This window comes from Bombina bombina, chromosome 6 (assembly GCF_027579735.1).
Source record: "Bombina bombina isolate aBomBom1 chromosome 6, aBomBom1.pri, whole genome shotgun sequence".
Taxonomy (NCBI): domain Eukaryota; kingdom Metazoa; phylum Chordata; class Amphibia; order Anura; family Bombinatoridae; genus Bombina; species Bombina bombina.
Window position 1 is genome coordinate 849,775,641 of NC_069504.1, and position 19,076 is coordinate 849,794,716.

At 38.4% G+C, this 19,076-nt stretch overlaps 1 protein-coding gene across 1 annotated transcript in view; it reads left to right on the forward strand.

Moving 5' to 3' along the window:
• The first annotated feature begins 3,915 nt into the window (after window positions 1-3,915).
• Window positions 3,916-19,076, forward strand: part of LOC128662311 (transmembrane protein 272) — a 76,996-nt gene continuing 61,835 nt past the window's right edge. The window contains exon 1 of the mRNA XM_053716115.1: window positions 3,916-4,013. The gene's annotated coding sequence lies outside the window, so the exon portion shown is untranslated. The remainder of the gene's footprint in view (window positions 4,014-19,076) is intronic.

The following is a 19,076-nucleotide window of genomic DNA, read 5'->3' on the forward strand; positions in this document are numbered from 1 at the left end:
CGGGGAGGGGTCGTTGAGGGGAGGGTATTGTCAGGGTTTTTTCCCTGTTGTTTGCCATGTGCTGCTTGCAGCCATTTTACTCACCTCTCTTCCTGACTGTGATGCATTGTGGGGGATGCTGCTCATTTCCTACACTTCCTTTTATGGCCAGACTGGTGTGCATCATCCATGTGAGACAGGATGCAGTCTCAGAATTGTGATGTCATCACTTATTATTTAAAGGGCCTCTGTTCAGTATGCTTTGCCTTTGCGTTGTCTCAGACCTGTTTGTGAGAGTTCCTGTGTATTACCTGGCTGCCTGACGTCCTTCCTGGTTCCTGATCCCTGGCTTGTTCCTAACTCTGCTGTTTTCCTTGTTCCTGATTCTGACTCGTCTGACTATTCGCTTTGGCTCCTGACTCGGCTCATCTGACTACCAGCTCTGGTTTTGACTCCTGGCTTGTTATTTTACTTGTGGACTTTTTATTATTTTTTGCTATTATTAAAGGTGCGATTATTTTTGCACTTCTCGTCTCAGTCTGATTCCTGGCACCCTGACAAGTATCTTCTCTTAGTGTACCAAAGTGAGTGGCCTCAAAGTTGTTGATTTCTAGTCTAGTCTGGGCTAACAGTACAGTAGTTTCTTCTATGACCAATAAAATCAAATCAGAAGAACATTTATTAAGAATATTGCACCATTTGATGCAAAATTCTTTATTGTTTCTGCCAATAGTAGGGACGTTTTTTATTCGGAAGCCTTTAGCTATCAATGTGCGTATGTGGTACTCAGAGAGATAGCTCCCATGCAATTTTAAATCCACCTCTCTTTTTTGCAATTTTATTAGCTTATTAAACAAATAATTTGGGGTCTCACCTGCTAATTCTATATCCAGTGGATCAAAATGGATCCTCTGTGCATCATCCTCTGAATAGGTAAAAGTACTTTGTAAAGTCACATCCGTTTTATCTGCAGAAGCTCCCGCTACCACTATATCCTGTAGTTCTGGAACATCACTCATAATATTCATGAAGCAACAGGACTGAATATGAACAAGGGGGTATGCCAATTATAATTAACGGTGGGTGCTGTCATGTAAAAGGTGAAATATCATTGGAAGCTATGTCCATAGATATCATGTTGATAAATTCATATATATATATATATATATATATATATATATATATATATATATATATATTGTGACCTGGGATCTTGGAAACACACAGTCCTCAAAGCTGGAAACACCACACAAGGTTGTAGCTTTATAAAATACAGTCTGTTTATTATCAGGTCTGGCAAAAAACAGGCAAAATAAACATAAACAAAACAAAAGAGGCTTGCTCCACTGAGCACTTACTAACAAGTACAACTGTCTGCACTAAGTAGCTTTTCACAAAAGTAATATTGCACAGACCTTTCAAACTTTGTCCTTTAGATATAATTCCTCTCAGTCTCTCAGGAGAGTGTTTGCAGTTTTCCTTTACTGCTGGCAAAAATCTACCTCTCAAACCCTGACTGGGAATTTTATTAGCACCTGCTGTCAATTACCATATGCAGGTGAGTAGCTAGCTGAGTCAGACAGAATTCCTGGACTGGACTTTTTGACATAATGTGCTACCTGCAAACTGCGGGGTGGAGCACTGGCCCACCCTACTCTCCAAATACTCCACCCCAGGGACCCAGAAATAAATCACATATTTTCTCTATGTGGCAAACAAACATAACAATTCTCCCTGGGGTTGTCAGACCATACCCCGCACTGCAGCACTTTTGAGGGAATATAGACACCTTCCATTACTATGCCTTGGGTTCTGTCACAATATATATATATATATATATATATATATATATATATATATATATATATATATATATATATATATATATATATACACAAAGAGATAAAATAAGTATGTCATATATGAAATAATTAACTTGGAAATGTCTTGACCATAGCAAAATACAGGTTTATTCAAACAGACCTGAAATCAGACCTTTCAATCCAGACACAGACCCCCTCTATACACTTAATTTACAGACTGTACTTTGATGTATTTCTAAATAACTCAATTAAAATAATTGCCCCGATACATAATAATAATTTAGGTGAATATTAAGAAATTGTTGCAAAATTACCAATAAAATTTCATGCTACCTTTTGACCACTGAAAGCCATAATATAAAAAATTGTTAACTTTTTTACAAACTTCTCATTGAAATTATTTACACAGAACTACTGCAGTCATAAGACAAATGGTTGTAAATACTTATTTGGATCCTTTTTGTTTAGAAATGGCAGACATGTATAGCTTTGCCTTTAAATTAGAAGGCCACTAAGTGCAGCTGCATAGCACACATCTGAAACTTGTGGCAGAGAAGGAGCTAATCAGTAAGCTGTTTAGAGTATTGTTTGCTGTAGTGTAGGGATTACCCTACCACCTGAGAACTCCTTCTTCCCTGATCCCTCCCAAACAGCTTTCTTCCCTCCCTCCTCCCGCTGGTCACAACTATCTTCCACCATCATAGTTACTGTATGCAGTTTAGGTTAGGGCTTTTTTTTTTATTTTAATTTATATTTTATGTAGTGTAGGGATCCCTCCTCATTGGATCCATCCCAAATAGTTCTCTTCCCTCCCCACTACCACTGCACAGCCATCTTTGTTACTAGTATGCAGTCTGGGGGGGTTATTATTATGTATTTGTTTGTTTTTCTGTAGAGTAGGGATCCCCCTAACCCCCCCCCCCCCCCTCCAAGCAATCAAGCATTTTTGCATTTTTCTGTAGAGTAAGTTTCCACCTCTCACGCCTACCATTTCTACAGTTTAGGGACCCACTTCTCCCTCCCCCTTCTTGCAATGGGACACCTACCCTGTTCCCTCCTACACTTCCCACTGGCACCACCGCACAGATACAGTGCCACTGTCTAGATCATATCTGCTTTCAGAGCTCCTTTACCATATGAAGGCAGATGCCTTCTGCCCCAGCTGCAGTCCCAATGCTATCTGCCAGAGTGTTTAACGCAGGTACTACCTGAAGAGAAGAGAATAAGGGAATGAATGGTTAGGGACATAAAACCCAAAAATGTTATTTCATGAGTCAGTTAGAACATACATTTTTAAACAACTTTTCAATTTACTTCTATTATCAATTTGTTTCATGTTCTTGTTATCCTTTGTTGAAAAGCAGGGATGTAGGCTCAGGAGTGTTCATGTGTCTGCAGCACTATATAAATGATTTGTCAAGTTCTACAGCATTCCTGGTGCTCCTATCAGTCCCGTTGCTCTTCCTAGGCTATGTATGTGGTTGTAGAAGTCCTGTGGTTGAACAGATGAGTATTAGATGACTTTTTTTCTGTTAATTCCAGTTTCCAAAATTTACTACCTCATTGGAAACTAGGCCTATGACTGTCTCTACTACTCTTGCTGTCTCTTGGCCCGATAATATAAAGCGCTCCACTCTAAGAAGGATCATCAGTAATTGTGAGGTCCCTCAATTCATTTTAGAAAGACAAACTGTACCTTGTGAGCTGTTAAAGGTTCTTTATGTGGAGAGAAATTTACATCACAATATAATGCTTTATAAAAGACCATAAACATATTGCATAATTCTCTCCATGTTGGCAAGTTTATGATCTTCAGGCCCTCTGTCCCTTACCACCCAAATGTCACGATTTCTGCGGGACAGTCCCGAATTCAAAGATCTGTCCCGCTGTCCAACCATGACATCCTTTAGTCCCGCTTCCACTTCATTGCTTTCTTATCCTGCTGAGAGGAAGGTGGTCGGCAATCTGAGGACCAGTGGTGCCTTATTAACAGCGTGTTTTCAAAAGATATACATTTTTATATTTACTTATTCATGTCATTTTTTTTTTTTATTATAAGTGTATTTAAAAGTCTTCCCCGCACGCAGGCTGTTAGGAAGTGCTGTGCACGGGCTTCTGAAGGAGGAGGTGGGTGGAGCATATGATGTCCCATGTGAGCTGCAGTGTAGGAGTCAGTTATGAAGCTGGAACGTGTTCCTTTGCAGTTGTGTGGTAAGAAGCTGCTATTTTTTTATACCACTATTCTATTGCTGATTTGTTATAGCTTCCAGCAGAGCTTAGCTCCACAAGAAAAATTGTTTGATCACTGCAGCTAATAACAGAACACTGCACTCCTGCATGGTGTTAGTGAGGGATAACTACACGATCCACACATATACTGCTTTACACTGACTTCAGAGCACTTAATACCTGCTAAACCTCGGGAGTATCAAGTACAGAAAAAAATACACTGTAAAAAATAAGTAACAGATTTAATTTGTTAGAAATATTCCATCTGTTGTAAGCTATAAAGTTTGCTTCAAGCACTCTGCACACATTACCAGTTGCAGACTGGGGTAGGAGGTTTGGTGTGGTTACCTAGGCAACCAGAAAGCGCCCCCCCTTGTAACAAAAGTCAGTCCGTGTTTGCAGATCATCATGTGAGCGGGTCTGCAGGCACTGAAGTTTGTTTTCTGTTCTAAGCGCAGCAGCATTGTATCAGCAATAAATGTAACCTAAAGTGCTGCTTATCTCACAGTGTAAAAACAAATCTCACTGCATGCAGATCTGCTCACTTGAACATTGCTTTTCAGGCTGCTCCTATGAACAAATGCGGGCTATTTATTTTTGCTACCTTCCTAAGGATACCTTTCTGGGGTTTATACATATTCTAAAGTGTCAGTCACTTCCATTAGTCTTACAGAAGAAAACCACAAGTTAAAAGCATGATTTTAAAACATAGCAGAGTTGCTCTTAAAGGGACACTGAACCCAATTTTTTCTTTCATGATTCAGATAGAGCAAGCAATTTTAAGCAACTTTCTAATTTACTTCTATTATCAATTTTTCTTCATTCTCTTGCTATCTTAATTTTAAAAAGAAGGCATCTATGCTAAGGAGCCAGCAAATTGTTGGGTCAGAACCATGGACAGCACTTGTTTATTGGTGCTGTCCAATCAGCAAGGACAACCCAGGTTGTTCACCAAAAATGGGCCGGCATCTAAACTTACATTCTTGCTTTTCAAATAAACATAACAAGAGAATGAAGAAAATTTGATAATAGGAGTAAATTAGAAAGTTGCTTAAAATTGTGTGCTCTATCTGAATCATGAAAGAAAAAATTTGGGTTCAGTGTCCCTTTAATTCTGGAGTGTGTGTGTTTACTTATTTATTTATTTATTTTTATATATATATATATATATATATATATATATATATATATATATATATATATATATATATATATACACATACACACACTCAACTGCCACTTTATTAGGTACACCTGTTCAATTGCTTGGTAACACAAATTGCTAATCAGCCAATCACATGGCAGCAACTCAATGCATTTAACCCCTTAAGGACTGGGCATTTCAGACAAAAACTTCCCCAAAAAGCTTGGGATGTGGTGGAATGGGAGATTTGCATCATAGATGTGCATCCGATAAATCTGCAGCAACTGCGTGATGCTATCATGTCAATATGGACCAAAATGTCTGAGGAACACACACATAGTAGCTTATTCTCCATAAATAAGCCCTTTATTTTATATATATATATATATATATATATATATATATATATATATATATATATATATATATATATATATATATATATATATATATATAAGCATCCAAAAAGAAAAGCACTCACCGGGTCTTATTCAGCAAAAAATCTTTTTAATTTGTAAAAAAGATTTTTTGCTGAATAAGACCCGGTGAGTGCTTTTCTTTTTGGATGCTCATATTGTTATTTTAAAGCACCCCGGGCAGGCTAAATAAATGACTGTGTTACCATGAGTGCTGCTACCTCTTGGGATATTATATATATATATTGTGACAGAGAACAGGGAATTTTTAGTGACCAGGTTTATATTTCTCCTTCTATGTTGAACTGTGTATTTGATTTCTAAACCCCAGGGAAATGTATTACATAAAATGTGGCTAGGAATTAATCTGCTGTATTTTTGGGTCCCTGAGGTGGAACATTGGAGAGAGGGTGGGCCAGTGTTACACTCCTCAGTTTACACATAGCTGAAGGTGAGGAATCAGGAAAGGATTTTCCCCCACCTGTGTTTAATCAAATGAGTGTAATTAATTTCCCAGCTACTAGGTAGAGAGAGAGAGCTTCCAGAGTGTTTTCTGACTCGGAGAGAAGCACATTGCAGCTAAACTTAAGCTGATATAAAGTGAGGTTGGTAAAAACAGCATGTTTAGTTTTGTTTACCTGGATTTAGTAGGGGATGAAAACCTATGTTAGTAATAGCTTAAACTGAGCTAGGCTTTTTCTTTAGTATTAACTGTGTTAAACTGTTATAAACACACATTGCTGTTTTCTGCACTTGCACAGTGAAAATAAAAATGTTTACATTTATCAAGGCTGTGTCATTTATACTCTAGAGCAGGGTTCTTCAAACTCTTTTTCCCAAGACCCAGTTCAATGATAGCACGTACCTTTGTGACCCTATTTTTATTCTTGTTCTGAACCTGGCAAGGTGACTAAAATGTCTGCATACTTTATTCCCGATTGTAGTCAAATTTGAAAGTGTTGTAAAAGGTATAAGTATTAGGCTGGTTGCTCTGGTAATTACTACTATCAGTGAGAGTAAACTTTCTGCCACAGTCTTTTATTTATATATATATTTATTATTAGTTTTTTTTATTTGTGTGTGTGAATGGACCTTGCAGCTTCTGTCAATTTAACCAAACCTTTTCTTGCCGAATGTTATTTCTTTGTACAATAACTGTCACAGATAACAGATATTGGATATGGAAATGCAAGTCACCAATCAAATAGCTGCACATGTAAGAATGACACCACTAATTCTGATAATTATCCTTCAATTAAAATGGGGGGGGGGGATTCCCTACAAAAATAATGCTTCAAACTATAACGTCTTTCCTTATACACACACACACACACACACACACGTTATATTTTGTTTGTGGCCATACTTTTTATTTTTATATCCAAGCTTGGTTGTTTCTTCAGTCTTTTGAGGCAGCCATGGGGTTAAATGCAAGACAGAACAAAAGGAGGAATATAAGGCCCTATCCCCAGTTGTACTAGCAGGAGGAGAGAGCTATTAATGGCCCAGCGTAAGAACACCAGGATCCCCCTTCTGACCTACCACATAACCCAAGAGAGCACACAAAATTAGCAGCTGTAGTACTTCTTCTGCCCCGCAATCAATACGAATGGGATCCAGTTCCATCATCCCCAGTGACCAATAATAGGCTGCGGAGGGGGCGGGTCCTTCTGCTGTCATCGCACCACAGTGTTTTGCAAAGAGCGCAGGGGTGATGCTTCCTGCAGCTCTGGTTGCCCTGCGCCTTCTGCCTGTCAGATCAGAGTGCTTCTGAGGCTGCTGCCCACCTCAGAGTTAATAAACAGAATCTTGCCTCGCAGATGAGTTGCTGTGTGTCATGTGCCAGCATTTTTTTATTTTTTTTTTTGAGAGTGCACTGCAGCTTGTAGAAACATATGCACGCTGGCGACCCAGTAAACACGGTGTTGGGACCCAGTAATGGGTCATGACCCTAGGTTTAAAGAACCCTGCCCTAAAGGACGGTGCTATCTCCCTGAAACCAGAAGTGGGTGCTGGATTACAATATGGTGGGCAATGTGGGCATAGCACAAATATGGTTTGTGGCTATAAATGTGTTCTGCAAGAAAACATTTGCGTTAAACTGTTGGAAATAAAAGTGACACTGTGCCTTTAAGACATATACCTGCCTTGGTGTTAGCTGTTACTTCTAAGAGGAAACGTTTTACAAAATGGAGGAGCTGGTGAAAGGTTTGGTGCAAGTTACTGCTGTACAGCAGGAGACAAATAGCTTACTGTCTTTAGTAAGCAGCATAATGGATACCCAGTGAGGACAGACTTACATTGTTTAATGTATTGCAGCGAGTCCTTCAGACTTCTGTAGCTACCCCCACTGTGGATAGGGGGCGCTATATCCAGGCAAATGTCATACGGATTATATTGAGAGGACTTTTGAGAGGATTGCTGCCAGGGAACAGTGGGCAGGGCTACTCGCACCATGTCTTAGTGGAAAAGTCCAGAAAGAATGAGGATTTGTCTCACAGCCAAGCTTAAAGGGACAGTCTACCCCAGAATTTTTATTGTTTTAAAAGATAGATAATCCCTTTATTACCCTTTCCCCGGTTTTGCATAACCAACACAGTTATATTAATATACTTTTAACCTCTGTGATTATCTTGTATCTAAGCCTCTGCAAACTGCCCCTTTATTTCAGTTCTTTTGACAGACTTGCAGTATAGCCAATCAGTGCCTGCTCTCAGATAACTTCACGTGCACGAGCACAGTGTTATCTATATGGAATACATGAACTAACACCCTCTAGTGGTGAAAAACTGTTAAAATGCCTTCTGAAAAGAGGTGGCCTTCAAGTTCTAAGAAATTAGCATATGAACCTCCTAGGTTAAGCTTTCAACTAAGAATACCAAGAGAACAAAGCAAAATTGGTGATAAAAGTAAATTGGAAAATTGTTTAAAATTACATGCTCTATCTGAATCATGAACATTTATTTTGGCCTAGACTGTCCCTTTAAGATTATAAGAAACTAAAGACATTTAGAAATTCTAACACGCTTCGGAGTAATACCTGCAAATTCATGCTCAAAGATTTAACAATTGGGTGTTTGAGATTGGAAAACCTACAAGAGCTTAAATGTATGAACTGCTGAGACTTGCTCAGAAATGGCTGCAGCCGGATATTAATTCAGCCAGTCATATAAATTGTTGTAGTAGTTTGGTTTCTCAGGAATCTGCCAACTGGACTTAAACAGTGGGTCAGTGAAGGGGGTTCCTAAAGACCCATAAGAAATTATGAGCCTGGTTGCGAGATATTTGACTGCTAAGGAATTGCACAGCAGTGATCCTAAATCAAAGTTGCTTTATAAAAAAACAAGTGGAAAAACAGAAGCACAGAGGTCTATTTATAACCAAGGACAAAATGACTATGGTGGGAAATGGCTCCCTAGTGAACCATTATGGCTAAGAGGCCAAAATCATGAACAAATAAGGTGTTTTAAATGTCAAAGAGTTATGGCATATTGCACGTAACTATACACAGGGGGAGGAGCCTATGCAATGTAATATGGGTGCAAGAAACAGACATAGTACAATGATAACCTGCAAATTTCTGGCTTCCAGTGCTATTTGTTCTAGTCAGTTAAAATGATCACAGATATTGGTACAGTTAAGTGTCATGTAGGGGCAGTATACTACTACTGTTGAAGAAATGCTGTGCCTCAACTCTATGGGGTGCAAAAAGAATACCTTACAATAGCAGGATAAAACAATAGGATTGATAAGAATGCACAACTATTAAAAACAACACTTAATGTGATAAAATACCAAGAGATGGCCAAATAAGTCCAGGATATTATTCCTTATCTGTATGTAGGCACAGATCATGAGTCTTGTCAAAAAATGATGGATACAGATGTAGCTCCGTGTGTAGGATCCCTCTGATACAGGCTGCTCCTCTTGTATTCCAAACCTCCAAACTTATTTCTGTGAACAATCACAAAAAGAGGGCGCCTCCTAGTGTAATACGGTGGTGTCTCAATTACAAGGCAGTGCAGGTTATAAAAACCATACTCACAAAAGTGGCAGCACCCAATTGTGCTAAGTGAAACAGACTGGGATCTCTGTGTCCCAGCTCACTGACAGTCAGATATACAAGGAAAAAGTGAGAGCTCAGAAAGTCAGCACTATAGTGTTCATGTGGCCGATGGCTCAATAATAAATGCAACTTGTTAGCCACTGAAACCCCTGTTGTCACAATGTAATCAAATATCACCAGTGACCCAAATTACTACTGACCTTGGATACGCCAGACACTGCTTCTAGTCGAATTCGATACCTGATTAGCCTATGCAGTGAGCTAGGACTCTGTCCCCTTGGACAGGTGAAGATCCCTTCAGCGCCTCTCGCTCCCACGGCTCCAGTAAACCACCCGGCTCATCGTTAATCCTTCAGCTTCACTCTGTAATGACGTCACCTCTAAGTCGTCCGTGACTACGGGTACAGGCTAACAGGGCAGGCAAAGAGCAGCTGCAAGCGGTCCCAAGAAAACTGGTAATCCAAGTCAGGAAAAAAGATGTAGGACCTTGCTTGGTAAAAAACACATCTTTATTCATAAAAAAGTATAAAAATTCAATTGAGGAACCAACAAAAATGCAGGAGAACATAGCACAAATAACTTACGCGTTTCAGTTGAGTGACATAATCATAGCCTAAGGTGCTACACCTGCTTCTGGCTTAAAACAGGTAATCTTGAATATTATTTGTTAAAACAATACAACGTCACTCCTGGAAAAAGCACCCCTCTCACCTGGTTATCGCAACAATTCTAAAGCTTCCTGACTACATTGTATAGCACCAATAGTCACAAAAACATAATTTTATGTAAGAACTTACCTGATAAATTCATTTCTTTCATATTGGCAAGAGTCCATGAGCTAGTGACGTATAGGATATACAATCCTACCAGGAGGGGTAAAGTTTCCCAAACCTCAAAATGCCTATAAATACACCCCTCATCACACCCACAATTCAGTTTAATGAATAGCCAAGTAGTGGGGTGATAAAAAAAATCATAACCACTATAAAAAGGGTGGGCCTCATGGACTCTTGCCAATATGAAAGAAATAAATTTATCAGGTAAGTTCTTACATAAATTATGTTTTCTTTCATGTAATTGGCAAGAGTCCATGAGCTAGTGATGTATGGGATAGCAATACCCAAGATGTGGAACTCCAGGCAAGAGTCACTAGAGAGGGAGGGATAAAATAAAAACAGCCATTTTTTGCTGAAAAAAATTAATCCACAACCCAAAATATAAGTTAATTCTCATAAATGAAAGGAAAAACTTAAATCATAAGCAGAAGAATCAAACTGAAACAGGTGCCTGAAGAACTTTGCTACCAAAAACTGCTTCAGAAGAAGCAAATGCATCAAAACGGTAGAATTTAGTAAATGTATGCAAAGAAGACCAAGTTGCTGCTTTGCAAATCTGATCAACTGAAGCTTCATTATTAAAAGCCCATGAAGTGGAGACTGATCTAGTAGAATGAGCTGTAATTCTCTGAGGTGGGGCTTGACCCGACTCCAAATAAGCTTGAAGAATCAAAAGCTTTAACCACGATGCCAAGGAAACGGCAGAAGCTTTCTGACCTTTCCTAGAACCAGAAAAGATAACAAATAGACTAGAAGTCTTCCTGAAATCTTTAGTAGCTTCAACATAATATTTCAGAGCTCTCACCACATCCAAAGAATGTAAAGATCTCTCCAAAGAATAATTAGGATTAGGACACAAGGAAGGGACAACAATTTCTCTATTAATGTTGTTAGAATTCACAACCTTAGGTAAGAATTTAAATGAAGTCCACAAAACTGCCTTATCCTGATGAAAAATCAGAAAATGAGATTTGCAAGAGAGAGCAGATAATTCAGAAACTCTTCTAGCAGAAGAGATGGCCAAAAGAAACAACACTTTCCAAGAAAGTAGTTTAATGTCCAAAGAATGCATAGGCTCAAATAGAGGAGCCTGTAAAGCCTTCAAAACCAAATTAAGACTCCAAGGATGAGAAATTGATTGACAGGCTTGATATGAACCAAAGCCTGAACAAATCAGTGAATGTCAGGAAGCTTAGCAATCTTTCGGTGAAATAAAACAGAGCAGAGATTTGTCCTTTCAAGGAACTTGCAGACAAACTCAAATTTATGAGAAGAACACCATGAAATATAAGTCTTCCAAACTCGATAATGTTTCTAGAAACAGATTTACGAGCCTGTAACATAGTATTAATCACTGAGTCAGAGAAACCTCTGACTAAGTACTAGGCGTTCAATTTCCATACCTTCAAATTTAATGATTTGAGATCCTGATGGAAAAACAGACCTTGAGACAGAAGTTCTGGTCTTAATGGAAGTGGCCAAGGTTGGCAATTGGACATCCAAACAAGATCTGCATACCAGAACCTGTGAGGCCATGCTGGAGCCACCAGCAACACAAACGATTGCTCCATGATGATTTTGGATTTTGGAGAAAATATAAGCAGGTTGATAACACCAAGGAAGTTTCAACGCTTCCACTGCTCCCGCCTAGGATCCTTGGACCTGGACAGGTACCTTGGAAGTTTCTTGTTTAGATGAGAAGCCATCAGATCTATTTCTGGAAGACCCTACACTTGAACAACCTGAGAAAACACATCTGGATGGAGGGACCACTCCTCCAGATGTAAAGTCTGACGGCTGAGATAATCCGCTTCCCAATTGTCTATACCTGGGATATGAACCGAAGAGATTAGACAGGAGCTGGATTCCGCCCAAGCAAGTATTCAAGATACTTCTTCATAGCTTGGGGACTGTGAGTCCCACCCTGATGATTGACATATGCCACAGTAGTGATATTGTCTGTCTGAAAACAAATGAACGGTTCTCTTTTCAACAGAGGCCAAATTTGAAGAGCCCTGAAAATTGCACGGAGTTCCAAAATATTGATTGGTAATCTCGCCTCTTGAGATTTCCAAACCCCTTGTGCTGTCGGAGATCCCCAAACAGCTCCCAAACCTGAAAGACTCAAATCTGTTGTGATCACAGTCCAGGTTGGACAAACAAAAGAGGCCCCTTAAACTATACGATGGTGATCTAACCACCAAGTCAGAGATAGTCGAACATTGGGATTTAAGGATATTAATTGTGCTATACTTGTATAATCCCTGCACCATTGGTTCAGCATACAAAGCTGGAGAGGTCTCATATGAAAATTAGCAAAGGGGATCGCGTCCGATGCTTCAGTCATGAGACCTAAAACTTCCATGCACATAGCTACTGAAGGGAATGACTGAGACTGAAGGTTCCGACAGGCTGAAACCAATTTTAAACGTCTCTTGTCTGTTAGAGACAGAGTCATGGACACTGAATCTATCTGGAAACCTAAAAAGGTGACCCTTCTCTGAGGAATCAAAGAACTTTTTGGTAAATTGATCCTCCAACCATGTTTTCGAAGAAACAACACTTGTTGATTCGTGTGAGATTCTGCAGAATGTAAAGACTGAGCTAGTACCAAGATATCGAGGTTTATAAACAGAATTTAAACGTTTACTAGTTTTAATATCAAGAGGACTAGTTTCCTCAATATACAATGTAATCAACAGTTCATTTAACAAAGAAAAAATGTACTCTATTTTAAATAAGTAGATTTGTCAGTGTCAATATCTGAGGAAGGATCTTCTGAATCAGATATATCCTTATCAGAGGAGGATAATTCAGTATGTTGTCGGTCATTTGAAAATTCATCAACTTTATGAGAAGTTTTAAAAGACCTTTTACATTTATTAGAAGGCGGGATGGCATACAGAGCCTTCTGAATAGAATCAGAAATAAAATCTCTTAAATTCACAGGTATATCTTGTACATTAGATGTTGAAGGAACAACAGGCAATGCACTATTACTGATGGGCACATTTTCTGCATGTAAAAGCTTATCATGACAACTATTACAAACCACAGCTGGAGAAAAAATCTCCACAAATTTACAATAAATGCACTTAGCTTTGGTAGAACTGTTATCAGGCAGTAGGGTTCCAACAGTGATTTCTGAGACAGGATCAGATTGAGACATCTTGCAAATGTAAGAGAAAAAACAACATATAAAGCAAAATTATCAATTTCCTTATATGGCAGTTTCAGGAATGGGAAAAAAATGAAAACAGAAAAAAAAATTGGCGCTAACATCATCCGGAAATGACACACTTGCGTCATCAAAGACGCAAACCTTGTGAAAGGACTCGGCGTCAACTAAGACGCCGGAAATGACGAATTTGCGTCATCGAACGTAATTTCGCTCCAAAAATGACGCAATATAATTTGGCATTTTGCGCCCTCGCGAGCCTAATTTTGCCCACAAAATAAAAGTCAATTGAAAAAAAATCTATACCCCAGGTAAGAAAAAAAAATTCATAAAAAAGTGCATTTCCCAGATATACAACTGACAGTCTGCAAAAGGAAATATTACTTGAACCTGACTCATGGCAAATATAAGTACAATACATATATTTAGAACTTTATATAAATACATAAAGTGCCAAACCATAGCTGAGAGTGTCTTAAGTAATGAAAAACATACTTACCAAAAGACACCCATCCACATATAGTAGATAGCCAAACCAGTACTGAAACGGTTATCAGTAGAGGTAATGGAATATGAGAGTATATCGTCGATCTGAAAAAGGAGGTAGGAGATGAATCTCTATGACCGATAACAGAGAACCTATGAAATAGATCTCCCATGAGGAAAATCATTGCATTCTTTAGGTGATACTCCCTTCACATCCCTCTGACATTCACTGTACTCTGAGAGGAATCGGGCTTCAAAAATGCTGAGAAGCGCATATCAACGTTGAAATCTTAGAACAAACTTACTTCACCACCTCCATAGGAGGCAAAGTTTGTAAAACTGAATTGTGGGTGTGGTGAGGGGTGTATTTATAGGCATTTTGAGGTTTGGGAAACTTTGCCCCTCCTGGTAGGATTGTATATCCCATACGTCACTAGCTCATGGACTCTTGCCAATTACATGAAAGAAATGGACAGATTACATTATACATTACTACAGTGATACATTGACAAAAGGGAGCAGATAAATGTGATACAAACATCTCTATACATCCTACGTACTAATAATACAAAATTTTATTTACAAGAGTATCATAGACTAAAGGATAAACAATACCTTACACCATATTCAATATTTAGCAAAAGCCAGAGAAAACTGCCAATGTTTCTTACGAACTACAAATCGTGTCATACCTTGTAGAACATGTGTAAAATATATATAGAATAATATGAAATATAGCATTTAAGCAGTAGGGGGGAAAAACAGACTCATAGATCACTATAGGGGAGAGACTGGTCTCTTTTATAAGACCTAATCCAGATGGTTAACAATTGATTCAGTCAAATTATATTACTGATGGTGCCAAAACAGCCCCATCTTACTCCCAAAAGTTAATCATGTCATATCTTGAATTTAGGCCTGATGGTATACGGGTACACAATTTAAATATCCAAAATATCTCACGCTTGGCCAAAATCTGTTCTATATCCCCACCCCTACTTGGCAGTTTTACTTTTTCTATAGCACACCATCTGAATGTATTTAATTTGCTGTCATGCCTGGTGGCAAAATGCTGAACTAAGGGAGTGGAAGATTTTTCCAGGGTGAGAGTTGAAAGATGTTCCCTGATCCTAGAGTTTATGTCCCTGGTGGTGAGGCCCACGTATTGCACCCCACATTGGATGCACTCTATCAAGTACACTACATGTTTCATAGTACAATACAAGATAAACTGTCAAAAGTTTCTCCAGTAGTGGTAGATAAAAACTTTTTAGTCACATGGACATACTCGCAAGGCTTACATCTTCTATGCCCACATTTAAACATTCTGATGTGTTTGAGCCAGGAACTAGTTGGTTGTGTAACCGTTTTAAGTTGTGTAGGTGAGAGAATTGAGCCCAAAGTTCTACTCTTTTTGTAAGAGCACCTAATGCCCTTTTCCACTATATCAGAAAGGCCATCATCAGCCGCCAATAAGGGAAAATTGTTTTCTGATGATACCACAAATCTGTTTATATTGGGCACTATATCCCGTTACAAAGTGTAGCCTTTTGAAAGATGTGGTGTTATCGTCTTTCGATTTTTGACATAATAGGTGTTCCCTCTGTGTAGATTGCACATCCCGTTTAGCTCTTATTATATCCCTCCTTGGATACTTCCTAGCTAGTGACCTATTCTCCAAATCTCTGGCCTCCCTCACATAATCAGTTTCGTTATTGCAATTGCGCTTTATTCTGGTAAACTGCCCCTTGGCTACCTCCATATATTACATGCTCTGGATGGCAACTAGCCGCATGAAGCAGAGTATTTCCTGAAATGGGTTTCCGGTATACCTCGGTTGTCACTCCACCTGTTTCTTCCCCAACCAAAGTAAGATCCAAAAAGTTTATCTTAATGGGGTTACAATTCATTACAAAATAATGGGGCAAATGTTGCCCCTATCGCTGTGCCACATCTTTGGTGAAAGAAATCCCAAATTTGAAAACTGTATGAGTCAGCAAAAATCTGGTAACCCTTAAAGGGACAGTCTAGGCCAAAATAAACTTTCATGATTCAGAAAGGGCATGTAATTTTAAACAATTTTCCAATTTACTTTTATCACCAATTTTGCTTTGTTCTCTTGGTATTCTTAGTTGAAAGCTTAACCTAGGAGGTTCATATGCTAATTTCTTAGACCTTGAAGGCCATCTCTTTTCAGAATGCATTTTAACCGTTTTTCACCACTAGAGGGTGTTAGTTCACGTATTTCATATAGATAACACTGTGCTTGTGCACGTGAAGTTATCTGGGAGCAGGCACTGATTGGCTAAACTGCAAGTCTGTCAAAAGAACTGAAATAAAGGGGCAGTTTGCAAAGGCTTAGATACAAGATAATCACAGAGGTTAAAAGTATATTAATATAACTGCGTTGGTTATGCAAAACTAGGGAATGGGTAATAAAGGGATTGTCTATCTTTTAAAACAATAAAAATTCTGGTGTAGACTGTCCCTTTAAGACAAACTCCTGAAAAACCTGCGTGTATTGAGTGAAGTGCCGAAGAAAAAATGCAATGGCCTGAATACCCTTATCATAGGAGATGGATGAGTAAAGGGAGACAGCGTCGTTCATGAGCCAAGTGTGGTCCCTACTCCATACTACATCACTAATCAGGTTTATGACATGATTAGTATCCTTAATGTGTGAAGCTAGGGTAACTACAAGAGGCTGCAGGATTGAGTCTAACCATTCGGAGGTATGTTCTAAAAGTGAATCTATGCCACTTACTATAGGGCGACCCTGTACCCTGGTTAGGATTTTATGTACCTTAGGAAGATGGCGGAACCATGGGATTCTGGGAAATTCTACATCCATATATATAGTGGAGAGGCGAGCGCCACAAAAGGCTGAGGTGACAGAATTAATAAAATATATATCTAAAAAATATATAAGGTAAAGGAATATTTTAATACAAATCAAAAGAGTAAACAATAAATCATGGATTCATGTAACAAAAAATGTGTATGTATAGATAAAAGCACGGATAAAAACACAATTGGTACAGTTGTCTAAAGATAATAAGATATGAGATAATCTCAGTCTTGTGGTGGAACGCAGTAGCGTTCAAAAAGGAGGAGTTCAAAATGACAGTCCAAAAAATATATATATCCTGTTTATCCTTGGAGTGTAAAACAGAAGGTGAGTCTGTGTATAAAAAAAACTGTGTAAAAAGTGACTCAAAAAATATTGTTGAAATATCAAGTGTAAGACCTCAATAAAAATTATCCAGAAAATATATGTCCAAAAAGTATCCAAAAAATCCAAAAAGCTTGAGGTGTGTAAACAATGGTGAGAAAACAAAAAATGGTGAAGGTGCTCCTGCAAGAAAATAAATATGTATAGGTGTAGATTCCTTATTCCATAGTGATCCGTAAGTGGTTTTATCAACGACCTGTGAAAAAAATAAACGAACAATACTGCAAAAAAGTATACAAAAAATAGCAGATAGAGGAAATAAACTTACATTGGTTACGTCGACGCGTTTCAGCCTCTGAATAGGCCTTTATCAAGACTCACCTTTTTTGCAGTATTGTTCGTTTATTTTTTTCACAGGTCGTTGATAAAACCACTTACAGATCACTATGGAATAAGGAATCTACATCTACACAGTATTTTATACACAGACTCACCTTCTGTTTTACACTCCAAGGATAAACAGGATATATATATTTTTTGGACTGTCATTTGGACTCTTCCTTTTTGAACGCTATTCCTGCGTTCCCCAACAGGACTGAGATTATCTTATATCTTATTATCTTTAGACAACTGTACCAATTGTGTTTTTTATTTGTGCTTTTATCTATACATACACATTTTTGTTACATGGATCCATGATTTATTGTTTACTCTTTTGATTTGTATTAAAATATTCCTTTACCTTATATATTAGATATATATTTTATTAATTCTGTCACCTCAGCCTTTTGTGGCGCTCGCCTCTCCACTATATAAAATGATTTACCTTTTGGGTTTACTAGGAGACCTCTTGAGTGGAGCATAGAGGTTGTTGATATTAGCGCAGGGTCCACTCATTGCTTTCGTTTCCAAGTGTAAATTCTACATCCATATAGGCTACTGTTTGGTCATCCAGAAACCCATGTCCCACACCATCATCCAAGATATCCCTCAGCTCTTTCCTGAATCTCATTGTGTGATTCCCTTCCAGCCTCATATACTCAGTGGGGTTATTAAGTTGACGCAAGGCTTCAGTTATATAATCCTCCCTGTTCATCACAACTGTGCCACCCTTATCAGCAGGGCGAATAACCAAAGTAGTATTGGCTTCCAAAGATTTCATTGCTTCCCTCTGTTCTCTTGTTAAATTTTGTTACGATTTTATTTAACTTGGTTTTTATTCATAAGGGCTGTAAGATCAACCTCTACCCTTGCTTGGAATGTCTCAGCTCACTGACCCTTGGGTTCAGGATGGTGCTCCTCTTTGCAGGAAAAAAGGCTCAGGCTTCCAATGTGAAGTGTATTTATGTATGTATGTGTGTGTGTGTGTATGTATATATATATATATATACACGTATGTATATATAAATTATGAACAATAAAAACTCTGGGTGTAACAACAATCCAAAGATTATAAAAACAATGGGACAGTTGCAATGTGTTTCTCAGCTAAACTTGCATCTGTCCCTTACCTGGAAGCACTGACTTTTAAATACAAACCCTTCAATCCCATCTTCTAATATACATATACACACACACACACACACCTAATTAGGAGTAATTGACTAACAATTCAAATTGTGTTACTATAGTGACAGAAAAGTTAGAATCAATACATACAATTATTTGGTCTATAGTATCATTGATACATTTGGCAACTCATGGCATTCCCGAACTTTGCCACATACCCCATTAATCCGTATGAAGA